The sequence below is a fragment of the Macaca thibetana genome, chromosome 14 (genome assembly GCF_024542745.1).
Source record: "Macaca thibetana thibetana isolate TM-01 chromosome 14, ASM2454274v1, whole genome shotgun sequence".
Classification (NCBI taxonomy): Eukaryota; Metazoa; Chordata; class Mammalia; order Primates; family Cercopithecidae; genus Macaca; species Macaca thibetana.
Genome location: NC_065591.1, coordinates 56391676 through 56408528, shown reverse-complemented (window position 1 = coordinate 56408528; position 16853 = coordinate 56391676).

Here is a 16853-nt window from a genome sequence, read left to right as displayed (position 1 = left end):
ATTTATTAATAGGTCAACACAAAGCCAGCTTGTTAATTAGTTATTTCTGAAATACTGTTCATACCAGTGATCAAGGGAAAAGAAAAGGAAGAGAAAATACAGTTTGATATGGTTTGGCTGTGTCCCCCCTCAATCTCATCTTGAATTGTAATCCCCATAATCCCCTCATGGGAGGGACCCAGTGGGAGGTAATTGAATCATGGGGGCAGTTTCCCGCATGCTGTTCTTGAGATAGTGAGTGAGTTCTCACAAAATCTGATGGTTTTATAAGCATTTCCCTGCTGGTATTCATTCTCTTTCCTGCTGCCCTGTGAAGAGCTACCTTTCACCATGATTGTAAGTTTCCTGAGGTCTCCCTAGCCATGTGGAACTGTGAGTCAATAAACCTCTTTTCTTTATAAGTTACCCAGTCTCGGGTATTTTTTTCATAGCAGCATGAGAATGGACTAATACAGAGTTCATATATCTTGTATCAAAAACTAGGCATCATATGTGACAAAAGCAGCAGGGACTTTATATAAATATATTTGTAGAAAAAATAGCACCTGTTTTTATCTTGCTACCATGACTCCAAAGGGGTGAAGCCAAAGTTTCTACAATTAACATGCATTACTTTTATAATTAATAAAAGAGGCCAGGTGTGGTGGCTTGTGCCTATAATCTCAAAGATTTTGGAAGCCAAGGCAGGAGGATTGCTTTAGCCCAGGGGTTTGAGACTAGCCTGGGCAACATAATGAGACCCTGTCTCAACTAACTAAATAACTAACTAACTAACTAACTAACTAACTAACTAAATAAATAAATAAATAAAGCTAGGCACAGTGGTATGTGCCTGTAGTCCTAGCTACTCAGGAGGCTGAGGCAGGAGGATTGCTTGAGCCCAGGAGTTCAAGACAACAGTGAGCTATGATCGTATCACTGCACTCCAGACTGGGTGACAGAGCAATACAGGAAAAAAAAAAAAGAAAGAAAAGAAAAGTGATTTTAAAATGTAAACAAGTGTAAGCTGAGCATGCAGACAGGCCTGATGTTAACTCTGATTCTGTCATTTATTATCTATGGAATCTTGGGCAGGTTGCTTTAACCTCTCTGAGTCTCAGTTTTCCCACATGTAAACTAAGGATAATCATACTGGCTTTCTAGGGCTGTAGTGAGCTGTGGATGAATGATGTTTGTGAAGCACTGAGTGCAGGCTGTGGCACAGAGTAGACACACAGTAAAAAGGATTCCCACCCCCCACCCACCCAGTGGAGGCAAGACCCATGGAAGTCAAGCCCAACCTGGACCACGGTTCCTGAGTTTCTCCATTCAGGCTATTCTGTGGCCATGTCAAAGAACAGGTACTTGTCCCTGCTTGTTGGAAGAAACCTGGTTATTAATCCATACCCATTCCATGATTGTAATTAGGACACCTGGAATTTTTGGAGATAAACTAGCTCTGTCCAGATCCCAGAAGGATGTTTTCCTTATTATGCTAGTGAAAAGGTTTCAGTGCAGGAAATGGAAATGGCTGTAGATATTGTAAGCAGAAAGGTCTACAATAGAGAGAACTAAGAGCTTACGAAATGATTGGAAGAGCTGGAGGGGTGAGCTCTAGACTCACCTTCAGGAAGGATTTTTAGGAGACAACAGAACTGACTGAGCTGGGAAGCCACTACCTCTCAGCAACCACGGGACAAACTTCAAGAACTCACTGAGTAGTTCAGAAACCTGAGCTTGAACTCTGTCACTTGTTATCTATGTAACCTTGAACACATTGCTTGAATTCTTAAGAATCAAGACAAGGAAGCTGGCATCATAGCCATTGCTTCTCTGTACCTACAATCTGGTTAATAGATGCATCACCACAATCTTTTTTAATCAAAAACAAACAAAGCTAAAACCAATTGGGAAACAGCCTCTGCCTCACCTATACTTTTCAAATCTCACACAAATACATTTCACTAGTAGAAAGTCATGTCCAGAACCCTAGCTGCAAGGGAGCTTAGAAATGCCATTTTTTAGCTTGTCAGGTTCTCAGTGCAGAAAGGCATATGAGAAACAAAGTTATCACAGAAAGTCATTCTCTTGGAAATTGGGGCAACCTCAGCCAACACCTGTTTGTCTGCATAGGCTCCAAGAGTAGTCATGAGTTTATGCTCATTATGCTCATTGGAAGATGTAGTAGTCATTTGGCTGCCTTGTAAGTATACATCACTCCTTCTCTCTTTCTTACAATGCCCTGCTTTTAATTTATTAATTTCATTTAGGTATCTACTTCTTCTCTAAGCAACACGTGTCTTCAGAAAACTGACCCCAATTCCAGTTCCAGGGGTGGAACCTAATTAAATGAGCACATTTCATCTTTCTGGTCACAGACATTGGTCTAAGGGCAGGCATGTTAACAAAACCAGAAGAATCATGATGAGAAGCAAGAATTCAAGAATCTTACTTGAATTGTTGACACAAAGGCCCTCTCATGTCTGCTTGATGTAATCAAGAAAACAAGTAGTCCTTGCTTCTGTCTTGCTACCATGGATGAAGCCAACCTGAGGACAAAGCTCATACACATAAGAGGGAAGAGCCTGGAATCTCAGAGAAATAGAACTGGGCCCTGGTCAAACCTTACCTGAATTCTATATTAGAGTTATATAGAGAGAAATTGATTAATGGGTTTAGCAGCAGCTAAAGTGAATTGGAAAACAGATTGGAAGACAATATCCACAACGAATAACCAGATTCATGGAGAGGCAAAGGGATTGAAAATACAGATATGAACATAAAAGACATACAGAATACAGCGCTAAGGTCTAACATATGTGTAAACGGAATTCTGGAAGGACAGGGAGAGAAAATATGAAAAAGTAGTATCTAAAGAGATAGTGGATGAAAAATTTCTAAAACTGACAAAAGACAAAACCCCAGATTCAGGACACACTGTGAAACCCAAGTGCAATAAATACCACATTCAGGCAAATCTTGGTAAATTATTTTTTTTAAATGACAAAGAAACAATCTCAAAAACAGTAACAAATAGAGAGATTACCTTGACTGGAACAACAACAGTGAGGCTGCCCAGTAACTTCTCAGTGGAAACTGGAGAAGCCAGAGACAATGGAATATCTTCCATTGTCTAGATATTGAAAATAAGTACTAACCCAGAATTTCATACTCAGCTAACATGTCCTTCTAAAAGCATGAGATGATTTAACTCCAGCAAACCGCTGTTAGTGGAAAATACTAAAGGTTGTTCTTCAAGCAGAAGAACACAGGCATTCTAGACACAGGCATTAATGAAGAACATCAGAAAAGGGGGAAGGCTAGGTAACTATTGTATTTTTAAAATAATAACAATAATGTAACAACATCTAATGGGTTTAAATATATACATTTAATATTCAATATATTTTTATTACATGTATTTATTGTTGTATATAATATATACATAAATATATGTATATAGAGAGAATTAAAATATATAACAACAGTAACATATAAGTCCAGACAAGAAATGAAGTTATTCTAAAGGTCCTTACATTGTCTGGAAAGAGAAAGAGTAATAATTTAGATTAGACATTGATAAGCCAGTGTATATTATAATTTCATGGGTCACTACTGAAAGAAGAGTAAAGGAATAGAATTACCAAGCTAACAGGAGGGGAAAATAAAATAATTGAAGAATTCAAAGAATTGAAATTATACGGATTGTATAAATGTGTTTTAGGACACAACCTAAGCTAAAACTAATAAGAAAAAGAACAGCAAATTAAACCCAAGGAAACAACCCAAGTAATTAATCACACTGGCTTATTAAAAGAGAAAAAAAGTACATAATTATCTCAATAGGGGCACAAAAGTCTTCTGATAAAAGTCAACATCTGGCTGGGTGCGGTAGCTCAGGCCTATAATCCCAGCACTTTGGGAGGCCGAGGCGGGCAGATCACAAGGTCAGGAGATGGAGACCAGCCTGACCAACATGGTGAAACCCCATCTCTACTAAAAATACAAATTAGCTGGGCATGGTGGCAGCCACCTGTAGTCCCAGCTACTCGGGAGGCTGAGGCAGGAGAATGGTGTGAATCCGGGAAGCAGAGCTTGCAGTGAGCTGAGATTACACCAGCCTGGGTAACAGAGCAAGACTCCTTTGCAAAAAAAAAAAAAAAAATAGTCAACATCCATTTATGATAATAATGCTTAGCAATCTAAGAGTAGAAGGGAATTCTCTTAATCTGATAAAGAATATCTACCCCAAACCTAGAGCAAACTCACATTTAATGGTGAAAACTTAAAAGCTTCTCCTCTGCAACAGGGAACACAGTAGAATGCCTACTATCATCACTTCAACATTGTACTAGGAATCCTGGTTAAGTCAGTAAGACAAGAAAAAGAAATTAAGTCTAAGGGTTGAAAAGGGATAAAAATGAATTATTCACAAACAATATCAATGTGGATTTAGAAACTTTTTAAAAGTACACGCATACCTCGGACATATTATGCGTTCAATTCCAGACCACTACAATAAAGCAAATATTACAATAAAGTGAGTCACACAAATTTTTTGTTTCCCATTGCATTGCATATACAAGTTATGTTTGGGCAGGAATGGTGGCTCCCACCTGTAATCCAGGCACTTTGGGAGGCCGAGGTAGGTGGATTGCTTGAGCTCAGGAGTTCAAGTGTAGTTTGGGCAACATGGCAAAACCGTCTCTACAAAAAATACAAAAATTAGCTGGGCATGGTGGCACATGCCTGTGGTCCCAGCCATTTAGGAGGGTGACTGAAGTGGAAGGATTACTGGAGCCCAATAGGTCAAGGCTGCAGTGAGCTGAGATCATGCCACTGCATGCCAGCCTGGGTGACAGAATGAGACCCTGTCTCAAAAAAAAAAAAAAAAAAAAGTTACATTTACACTACACTATAGTGTATTGTGCAATAGCATCATGTCTAAAAATGTATATTCTTTAATTTAAAATACTTTATTGCTGAAAATGCTAACAATCATCTGAGTCTTCAGCGAGTTGTAATCCTTTTGCTGGTGAGGGTCTTGCCTCAATATTGATGGCTGCTGACTGCTTCAGGGTGGTGGTTGGTTGCTGAAGGCTAGGGTAACTGTGACAATTTCTGAAAATAAGACAGCAATGAAGTTTGCCACATAATTGACTCTTTCTTTCACAAAAGATTTCTCTATAGCATGCAATGCTGTTTGATGGGATTTTTACCCACAGTAAAACTTCTTTCAATATTGGAGCCAATCCTCTCAAACACTGCCACTGCTTAATCAGCTAAATTTACATAATTTTCTAAATCTTTTGTTGTCATTTCAAGTGTTCACAGCATCTTCACCAGGAGTAGATTCCATTTCAAGAAACCACGTTCTTTGTTCATCCATAAGAAGCAACTTCAAGTTCAATCATAAGATTATAGCAATTCAGTCACATTTGAAGCTCACTTTTAATCCTAGTTCTTTTGCTGTTTCTGCCACATCAGTAATTACTCCCTCCACTGAAGTCTTGAACCTGTCAGAGTCATGCATGAGAGCTGGAATCAACTTCTCCCAAACTCCCATTAATGTTGATATTTTGACCTCCTTCCATTAATCATAAATGTTCTTAATAGCATCTAGAATGGTGAATCCTTTACAGAATATAGTCATTGTGCCCAGATCCATCAGAGGAATCACTATGTATGGCAGCTATAGCCTTATGAAATGTATTTCTTAAATAAGACATGGAAGTCACACCTACTCCTTGATCCATGGGTTGCAGAATGAATGCTGTGTTAGCAAGCACAAAAACAACATGAATCTCCCAATACATCTCCACCAGAGAGCGCTTGAGTGACTAGGTGCATTGTCAATCAACAGTAATACTTTGAAAGGATTCTTTTTTTTTTTTTTTTTTTTTTTTTTTTTTTTGAGCAGTAGGTCTCAACAGTGGGCTTAAAATATTCAGAAAATCATGCTATAAACAGATGTGCTGTCATCCCAGCTTTGTTGTTCCATTTATAGAGCACAGGCTGAGTAAATGAGCACTGGCTTCAACTTAACATCACCAGCTGCATTCATGCCTAACAAGAGAGTCGGCCTGTCCTTCAATGCATTGAAGCCAGGCACTGACTTCCCCTCTCTAGCCATGAAAGTCCTAGATGGCATCTCCTTCCAAGAGAAGGCTGTTTCATCTACATTGAAAGTCTGCTATTTAGAGTAACCACCTTCATCAATGATCTTAGCTAGATCTGGATCAGTTGCTGCAGCTTCTCCATCAGCACTTGCTGCTTCCCCTTGCCCTTTTATACTATGAAGATGGCTTCTTTCCTTAAACCTCATGAACCAATCTCTCGTAGCTGCTGACATTTCTTCTGCAGCTTCCTCAGCTCTCTCAGCCTTCACAGAGCTGAAGAGAGTTAGGGCCTTGCTCTGGATTAGTCTTTGGTTTAAGGGGATGTTGTGGCTGGTCTGATCTTTTATCCAGACCACTAAAACTTTCTCCACATCAGCAATAAGGCTATTTCACTTTCTTATCATTCAAATGTTCACTAAAGTAGCACTTTTAATTTCCTTCAAGAACTTTTCCTTTGCTTTCCCAACTTGGCTAACTGTTTGGGGCAAGAGGCCTAGCTTCAGCCTATCTCAGCTTTTGACATGCCTTCCTCACTACGCTTAATCATTTCTAGCTTTGAATTTAAAGTGAGAGACTTGCAACTCTTCCTTTCACTTGAACACATAGAGGCTATTGTAGGATTATAATTTCAATACTGTTTTGTCTCAGGGAATAGGGAGGCCTGAGGAGAGGGGGAGAGATGGGAAAAGGGCCAGTCAATGGAGTAGTGAGAATATACACAACATTTATTAAATTTGCGAGCTTACGTGGGCACGGTTTGTGGTACCCCAAAACAATGACAATAGTAACATCAAAGATAACTGATTACAGATCACCCTAACAGAAACAATAATTAAAAAGTGTGAAATACTACAAGAATTACCAAAATGTGACACAGAGACATGAAGTGAACACACGCTGTTGGAAAAATGGCAGCAACAGACTTGCTCAATGCAAGACTGCCACAAACCTTCACTTTGCAAAAAAAAAAAAAAAAAAAAAAAAAAAAAAAAAAAAAATGTAATATCTGCAAAGGGCAGTAAGGCAAAATACAGTAAAACAAGTTAAGATTGTCCAGATAAAGTCATTACAATTAATATGGCTAACTGTATTGTTGTTCACAAATATTCTACGTGCCTCCCTGCCTTGTTGAACTTAAACATACCTTACATGATTTACTTTGGCTAAGTGGTATGTGTATCTTCTGGGAAGAAGCTTTAGGAGCCAGCTCATGGTTAACCATGTTCTCTGTTTTCTCTACCCCTGAGAATCTTGAAGCATGTGCTGAGAAAAATCCTGTATCAGTCTGGGTCCATGAGTGACTTCAAAGGGCAGGGCTTCCATGCAGATCTGTAGTGGATTTACAGTGTAAGTGAAAGGCAAATACTGTTTAAAGAAGTGGAAGTTTTTGTTTTTTACTGTAGCATAACCTAGCTTATCCTGATGGATACACTTGAGGTTTCTGGATGCGAGAAGCATCAAATGTATTTCTATAAAGTAACAGCAACAAATACGAAGTTAAAAAAATTTTGTTTTTTGAGGGACAGGATCTTGCTTTGTTACCCAGGCTAGAGTGCAGTGGCATGATCACCACCTACTGCAGTCTCAAACTCCTGGGCTCAAGTGACCCTCCTTCCTCAGCCTCCCGAGCAGCTGGGATTACAGGGGCATGCCACCACACTCAGCTAATTAAAAAAAAAAAAAAATTTGTAGAGACAGGCTCTCGCTATGTTAACTAGGCTGGTCTCGAACTCCTGGGCTCAAGTGATCCTTCCACCTTGGCCTCCAAAGTGCTGGAACTACAGGCATGTGCCACTGCACCCAGCTGAAAGTAAAAATTTAAAGGTACTGTTTGTAATAGCATAAAAAATAGTGAGTACCTTTGGGACAAATATAATAAAATATGTGAACGACCTCTACCCAGGAAACAAGACATTAGAGAATTAAAGAAGATCTAAATTATGACCATAACATACGCCCAGATTCAAAGACTCAATATTATGAAGATGCCAACATTTCCCACATTGATCTAGAGATTAAATGCAATCTTAATAAAAAATATTAGCAGTTTTTTTCATGGAAATTGACAAGCTGATTCTACAATATATGGAAATGCAAAGAATAAAAAATAGTCAAGACATTCTTAAAAAGAAGAACAAGATGGAAACACTATGAAGTATCAAGACTTATTATAAAGCTACAGCAGTTAACTTTGATATTGGCACATAGACCAACCCCCTTTCTGTGGGTCCAGAAAGAGACCTACATATGTAGACCCTTCTTTTTTTTTTTTTTTTTTGAGACAAAGTCTCACTCTGTCGCCAAGGCTGGAGTACAGGAGTACAGTAGCATGATCTCGGCTCACTGCAAACTCCATCTCCCGGGTTCAAGCGACTTTCCTGCCTCAGTCTTCTGAGTAGCTGGGATTACAGGCACGCACACCACACCCAGCTGGTTTTTGTATTTTTAGTAGAAATAGGGTTTCACCATGTTGGCCAGGCTGGTCTTGAACTCCTGACCCCAGGTAATCTGCCTGCCTCAGCCTCCCAAAATGCTGGGATTACAGGCATGAGTCACTGCCTCCAGCCTGGACCCTTCATTTTTGAAAAAGGTAGTGCTTCAGAGAAGTGGAGAAAGGACAATTCTTTCAATAAACAGTATTGGGTCCTTTTTTCTTTAAGTTTTTCTTCTCTTTACCTACTGTCTATTTCTTCCAATGTTTTAGCCATTGGATATCCATATAAAAAAAAAAAACTTAAAAATGAAACAACAAAACACCATTAAAAAAAATCAATCCAGGTGGATTATGGCTTAAAATGTGAAGAGTAGAACAATTAATCCCCTAAAGATAATATAGGAAAATATCTTTATGATATTTTCTATGATAAGGAAAGATTTCTTAAATAGGATTCAAAAAACACTAACCATAGAAGAAAAGATTGGATTATGTCAAAATTTAAAACTTCTGTTCATCAAAATTCACCATTAACAGAGTACAGGCAAACCACAGAGTGAAAGATACCATGATATGTATTACCAACTAGTAGTAATATTCAGAAAATATAAAAAACTATTATAAGCCAGGAAGAAAAGATCTGAAAAACTAATAGAAAAATTGGCAAGAAACTTGGACGGGCACTTCATCAGAAAGGATATCCAAGTAGCCAATACACATATGAAAAAACATTTGACATCATTAGTCATCATGGAAATGCAAATTAAAACCACAACAAGATACCACTGGATTCCCACCACAATGGCTAAAAATAAGAAGATTGATGATAAGTGTTGTCCAGGATGCAGCACAAGAAGAACACTCCTATCATGCTGGTGGGAGTGAAAATTGATACAATCACTCTGGAAAAGAGTTTGACACATGCTACCTGCCAGCAGTTCCTCTCCTATGTATATATGCCCAGCAGAAATGTATGCACACTTGCACAAAAAACTCTCAAAGAATGTTCTTAGCACCATTATTCATAATAACCAAAGACTGGTAATAACCCAAATATCCATCAACAGCAGAAAAAAATAACTTCATAATACATGGTATATTCACATTATTCAGCAATTAAAATTAATGAACTTCAGCTGTGTGTGGTGGCATACACCTGTAATCCCGGCAATTTGGGAGGCTTGAGGCAGGAGGATTGCCTGAGCTCAGGAATTTGAGACTAGCCTGGGCAACATGGTGAAACCCCATCTCTACAAATACAAAAGTTAGCCAAGCATAGTGGTGCGTGCCTATAGTCCCAGCTACTTGGGAAACCGAGGCGGGAGGATTACTTGAGAGGCTGTGGTGAGTCAAGATCATGCCACTGCACTCCAGCCTGGACAACAGAGTGAGACCCTGTCTCAAAAATTTTACAAAATAAAATTAATGAATGTCAGCTACATTTTAATAAATGGATGAATTTTACAAAGTTAATGTTGAGCAAAATAATACACACCATGTGATTCCATTTGTAATACGTTCAAGAATAGGCCATTAGCTCTCAAAGTGTTGTCCCGGGCCAGCAGCATCAGCATCACCTGGTAACTTGTTAGAAATGAACATTCTCAGGCCGGGTGCGGTGGCTCACGCCTGTAATCCCAGCACTTTGGGAGGCCGAGGCGGGCGGATCACGAGGTCAGGAGTCCGAGACCAGCCTGGCCAACAGTGAAACTCCATCTCTACTAAAAATACAAAAAATTAGCCAGGCATGGTGGCGGGCGCCTGTAATCCTAGCTACTTGGGAAGCTGAGGCAGGAGAATCACTTGAACTTGGGAGGCAGAGGCTGCAGTGAGCCAAGATCACACCACTGCACACCAGCCCGGGCAACAGTGCGAGAGTCCCTCTCAAAAAAAAACAAAAGAAAGAAATGAACATTCTCGGGTTCTACCCCAGACCTACTGAAACAGAAACTTTGAGAGTGTGTCCCAGAAATATGTTTTAACAAATCTTCCAGGTCATTCTGTTATACATTTAAGTTTGAAAATCACTGGAAGTTGGGACAGAGATGGTTTGGGGTTTAGGAAAATGGGGAAGTGGAGCTCGGGGGCATGAGAGGGTTGTAGGGTCCCAGTGCTGTTCTGTTCCTTGGCCTGGTTGGGAAGTATTTTCAGCCTTTGATAATTCACCTACCTACATGTACACTTGGGATTTGTGCACTTCATTGTTTATGTCTTATGTTTCATTTTTAAAATCTAAAATGCTTATTAGAAGGTGCTAGATAATAAAACTGAGGAAATCTTCCAAAAACAAAGCAAAAACAAAAAACACAGATGGAAAAAATTAGTGAATGAAGAGATGCAGAACATATAATATCTCAATAGTAGATGTTCCAGAAAGAGAAACAGAGAAAAAAAGGGGAAGGAAAACATCCAAGGGATAATTTAAGAAAAATTCTTAGAACTAAAGCCCATGAATTTCCAAACAAATTGAAAGGGCCCATCAAGTGCCTGTTTCTCTATGTTGGTCAGGCTGGTCTCAAACTCCTGACCTCAGGTGATTCACGTGCCTCAGCCTCCCAAAGTGCTGGGATTATAGGCATGAGCCACCGCACCTGGCCCAGGATTGCTATTTTTTTGGAGCGAATTTTATAGAACTGACTCTTTATGAGCACGTCCAACTTTCATAACAACACAGCTAAAAGCAAAACATGATGCTTTGACTGTGTGATGAGGTGGGTCGATTAAGGTATCTTCACCTCCCCAGAAATGATGCCAAAGATAAGCATTTACTAAAAATGAAGGGATGTTCACAATATGTTAAATGGAAAAAGCAGACTACAAAATGATGTGCACATTAAAAGTGTATGTGTGTGTAGAAGAAAGTGTGAAGGATACACACCAAAATGTTTGGAGTTACTCTCTCTTCTTGATGGGTGGAGAGGGGGTATTTTCTTCCATTTGTTTGTTTGTAGCCCATATTTCTGCCATCTCAGTATCCTCAAATCTTCCAGATTAACAGGATCATGCTTTCTCTTAAGATTGAAATAAAAATGGCTGAAATCTTCATCCTATGTCTTGTGCAAAGTCCATGGCCCTCCCCCAACATCACTGCAAATTTCCTGGTGCTTAGCTGTCATGTTCACTCCAGTTTCCTCTTCCTGCTGCTCTCGATTTCCCTGGCATCCTACTTTCTGCAGCTGTCCCCTTCTCTCTGCCCCTAGTTAACCCAAATATGGAACACTGCCCCTTTTCTTTGATTTCCCCCAAGGAGTATCTTACATGAGGCACTGCTGAGGGGCTACAGCCCTACATAGTACTGTACACAACTTAAAATCTACAGGAACATCTCTGTTCCGATGTGTCCTGGCTGACCCTGCTTCTGGGAGATTTTCACTGGACGCTCTTCTCAGACCCTGCCTCTCACCAAGAGAGAGGGATGGCCTCACTTCTGCCCCCTCCAGGCTCCACTCTGTGCCTTCGGGATACTCACCTGCCACCAAGAGGACACTACCAAATCCTCAGGTTCTTTGTTTTCATATGCAGAGTGTGAGGCCTCCCTCACGAAATCCGCTTCTTCCAGCAATAAGATCTTGTCTTTTATGTTGGAAATTTCATCAAGAAACCTTTTGAGAGTTATCTCCTCCAAGTGGAACAAGCAGTAGGAGTCGGTTCTGGTTGTCTTCTCACTCTGTGCATAATGATTGTGCATTTTCTAGCATGACTGTGCATTGCTTTTGTAATTCAACTATTTTCAGCAAGAGAAGTACCAATAGTATTCAGGAGTGGTTGCTGAAGCAGCAGCCACCTGTGAGCAGGTGTAAACATCAAGTCCCAAGGGTCCAGCAACTACCTAAACCTCCTGCTTTGTGCCAGGCTGAGGGAATGTTCACTAAGGCAGTGTGGCAGGTGGAGGCCAGAGCAGGCCCAGAGTTCCCTGGAGCTGCTGAGCCCAGTGTGGGCAACAGGACTCCAAAGAGACTTGTAGCCAGTACAAACTATGCCCCAGCTAAGCATGATGCCTTCCCCTTTCTTCCATATTGATATCACCTGCCCCAGGCCTGGCACAGGTGCAGCGCCTTCCCCAGAAGCCTTCCCTGACAGCCTCCTTCTTCACAAGCTCTACTACTTATCAGCTGTATGGCAAGTTAGTTCACCTCCCCCATGCCTCGGTTTCCCCACCTATAAAATGAGGATAAGAATGTCTGTAAGAATCAAATAAGTAATACTTGTAAAGTACTTGTAACGGTGCTTGGCTTAGAGTTAGTACTGTATAATGTTAGTCATCATCACCATCACCATTATGATTTCCACTGTGCCCATGGAATCTGCCCTTGACCAAGACATCCACTTGGTCTTGTGTGGGAGGCTGCCTAGGGGAAGGAGGGCCTGATATTATTTATTTCTGTTCACATCCCAGCCAGCAAAGGTGCCAGCACCAAATTTGTGCTCAGTACCTACCTGGCTGATTAAACTTTGGAAAGAAGCAGCAGATCAGTTGAGAAACCACATGCAAGCATATCTGTCCTAAAACCCTAGTTAGTTCTGTGACGTCCCTTCTTAGAAATTCTGAGTTTTCTTTCCCTAGACATGGTCACTATTTCCACCTAGATTCTTTCATAACCCACTCATCAGAGAAATGTAAGAACTGAACAAGTGAAAGTAAGACCTCTACAAGGAAAACTAGAAAACACTGATGAAAGAAATCAAAGAGGATACAAACAAATGGAAAGCTATCTTATGCTCATGGATTGGAAGAATTAATATTGCTAAAATGACCATACTGCACAAAGCAATCTACAGATTCAATGCAATCCCTATCAAAATATCAATGTCATTTTTCAAAGAAATAGAAAAAAAATCCTAAAATTCATATGGATCCAAAAAAAAAGCCAGAATAGCCAAAACAATCCTAAGCAAAAAGAATGAAGTTGGCAAGCCAGGAATGGTGGCTCACGCCTGTAGCCCTGGCACTTTGGAAGGCCAAGGTGGGCGGATTCCTTGAGCTCAGGAGTTCGAGACCAACCTGGGCAACATGGCAAAACCCCGTCTCTACCAAAAATACAAAAATTAGCCGGGCATGATGGTGCATACCTGTAGTCCCAGCTACTTAGGAGGCTGAAGCAGGAGGATCACTCGAGACTGGGAGGCAGAGCAGAGGTTGCAGTGAGTTATGATCACGCCACCACACTCCAGCATGGGCAGCAAAGCCAGACCCTGTCTCAAAAAAAGAAAAAGAATAAAGTTGGAAGCATCATACTACTTGACTTCAAAATATATTACAAGGCTATAAGTAACTGAAACAGCATAGTATTGGTATAAACATAGACATGGACCAATGGAACAGTATAGAGAGCCCAGAAATAAAGCTACATATTTATAACCAACTGATTCTCAACAAAGGAACCAAGAGCATACACTGGGGAAAGGACACCCTCTTTAATAAGTGGTGCTGGAAAAATTGGATGTTTATATGCAAAAGAATGAAACTGGGCCCCTATTTCTCATCATATACAAAAGTCCATCTTGAGTTCAAGATGGATTAAATACTTAAAAGACCTGAAGCTATAAATGACTAGAACAAAACAGGGAAAACACTTCAGAACATTGGTCTAGGCAAAGATTTTATGACTCAGAGCTCAAAAGCATAGAGAACTAAAACAAAAATAGACAAATGAGACTATATTAAACTAAAAAGCTTCTACAAAGCAAACAATCAACAGAGTGAAGAGGCAGCCGGCTGAACAGGAGAATGTATTTGCAAATTATTTATCTGACAAGGGAACAATATCCAGAATACACGAGGAACTCAAACAACTCAATGGAAGAAAAATCACATTAAAAATGGGCAATGGACACAAGCACAATTCTCAAGAAAAGAAAAAAAAAAAAAGAAAAAAACAAAAACAAATCAAGAAAAGACAAACAAATGGCCAAGTCTGTTAAAAAATACTCAACATCATGTAGCAAACCTGCACGTTCTACACATGTACCCCAGAACTTAAAGTATAATTTAAAAAAATACTCAACATCACTAGTCATCAGGGAAATGCAAATAAAACCACAACAAGGTATCCTCTTAACACCAGTTAAAATGGTTATTATTAAAAAGACAAAATATACAAATGCAAGTGAGAATGTGGAGAAAAGGGAATTCATACACTCTTGGTGGGGAAAGTAAATTAGTACAACCATTATGGAAAACAGTATGAAGACTTCTCAAAAAACTAAAAATAGAACTACCATGTGATCCAGCAATCTCATTACTGGTTATCTCTGCAAAGCAGACCCTCACTAGATACCAAATCTGCTGGTGCCTTGATCTTGGACTTCCTAGCCTCCAGAACTGTGAAAATAAATGTTTGTAGTTTATGGTATTTTGTTGTAGCAGCCCAAGGTGACTAAGATAACTATTTCTAAACACTTAAATCCCCTTTTGTAGGACAAAGATTTGCCAGCACAAGGAGTGTATTAGGTAATCAGTCAGGAAGTGAAGACCCAATCAGAGATACAAAAGGGCTTTGAGCAATGGCAGAATTATTAGACAAAGTGTGTGCTCCCAAGCCGACTATCTTGAGAGGAATATTGCTTTGTATAGGAAGGTAGCATTTGCTACAAAACCAACCTAGTTGTTTCCAGTCAGTCCTCTGCAGAAAAACTACACAACCATGAAGATTGAGGAGCAGCAGTTGTGCAGTGGGTGGTTTAACTTTGTCTAAAAACAAAAACAAAATTGAACACAAAGTCTGAGCTACCTAGTAAGTAGGGATTTGAATGAGGTGAAATGTTAAGTTCCAAATGTGTCCTGTGTCAAAGCAGCCCTGGAATCGCATATTTATCTTTATCCCCAGGGCTCAGAGTTTGTGTTGGAAATAGAAGAAAACATCCAGATACATGTTTTACACCTAAAGGCTGTAACTGAGAGAATATAGTGTGGCACCAGTGGGCTCATAGCTCAGAGGCACGCAGGTCCTTCCCAAGAGAGTCAGTGGTTTCTTGCTCTTCTAGTCGCCCTGCCTGGCCTTGAGTACAGACTCCTGATCACAGCCCTGGTGATTCCCTCCGTCTGGTCGCCCTGAGTCAAAGCTGGAGGAGGTTGATAAATGGCAGTTCTCAGGCCACAGCTCCTGATGCCTGGAAAGAAACACATCAAGTGAGTACAGATGACAGAGATGACTGCCCCATGCCAAGCAGTGGCCACGTGGCTCTCTGTACCAGTTAGGGTCTAAGCAGGGTAGCAGAAGCACAGTGAGTGATTCAGAAAAGGGGATTTTTCTAGCCAGGCGTGGTGGTGGGCACCTGTAATCCCAGCTACTTGGTTGGCTGAGGCAGGAGAATTGCTTGAACCCAGGAGGAGGAGGTTGCAGTGAGCTGAGATCATGCCACTGCACTCCAGCCTGAGGGACAGAGCAAGGTTCTGTCTCAAAAAAAAAAAAAAAAAAAAAAATTCTGTAGTTTTGTACAAGATGAGACTTAGCCTTGGGTACTTCTTGCTGAAACTTTAATGCTTTGTAAATAAAATAGGAAGTTTATTAGAAAAGGGGTTTGTCATAAGGATCATGGGAGCTGGTGAAGAAATCTAGGGGAGACTGTTGCCTCTGTACATAGTGGTAGCCCTGGAGTCTCTGCTGATCAGCAGGGCTGGAGGTTGGGAAGAAAGCTGCATAGAAGTAGGGAAAAGGGAGGATAAACTGGAACCTGTGAGGACAAACTGGAACCTGTAATGACAAACCAGAGCCTGTGCCTGTTTCTGCCTGACCAGAAATAGTCACATGGCCCTGCCCAACTACAAGAGCACTGGGAATATTGTGGGGAAATATATGCATATTCAGTAAGCATAAATGCCTCTCCATCAAATATTAGTTATATGATAATATAACTGAGGAGGAAATGGAATTCATGCTTGAATGATTCTCTTTGCCTAATCTAAAGTCATAAAGATGTATGCCTATATTTTCTTCTAAGAGTTTTATAGCTTTAGCTCTTACATTTAGATCTTCAGTACATTTTGAGTTAATTTTTGTATGTAATGTGAAGTAGGGTCCAACTTCATTCTTTTGCATGCAGATATCCAGTTGTCCTGGCATCATTTGTTGAAAAGACTATTATTTCTCCCATTGAATTGTCTTGGCACCCTTGCCAAAAGTTAATTGACCATAAATGAGAGGATTTATTTATGGGCTCAATTCTATTCCATTGATCTATATGTCTATCCTTATGCCAATACTGCACCATCTTGATTACTGTAGTAAGCTTTGAAACAGGTAAGTACAAGTCTTCCAACTTTGTTCTTTTTCAAGCTTGCTGTGGCTATTCTGGGTCCCTTGAATTTCCATATGAATTTT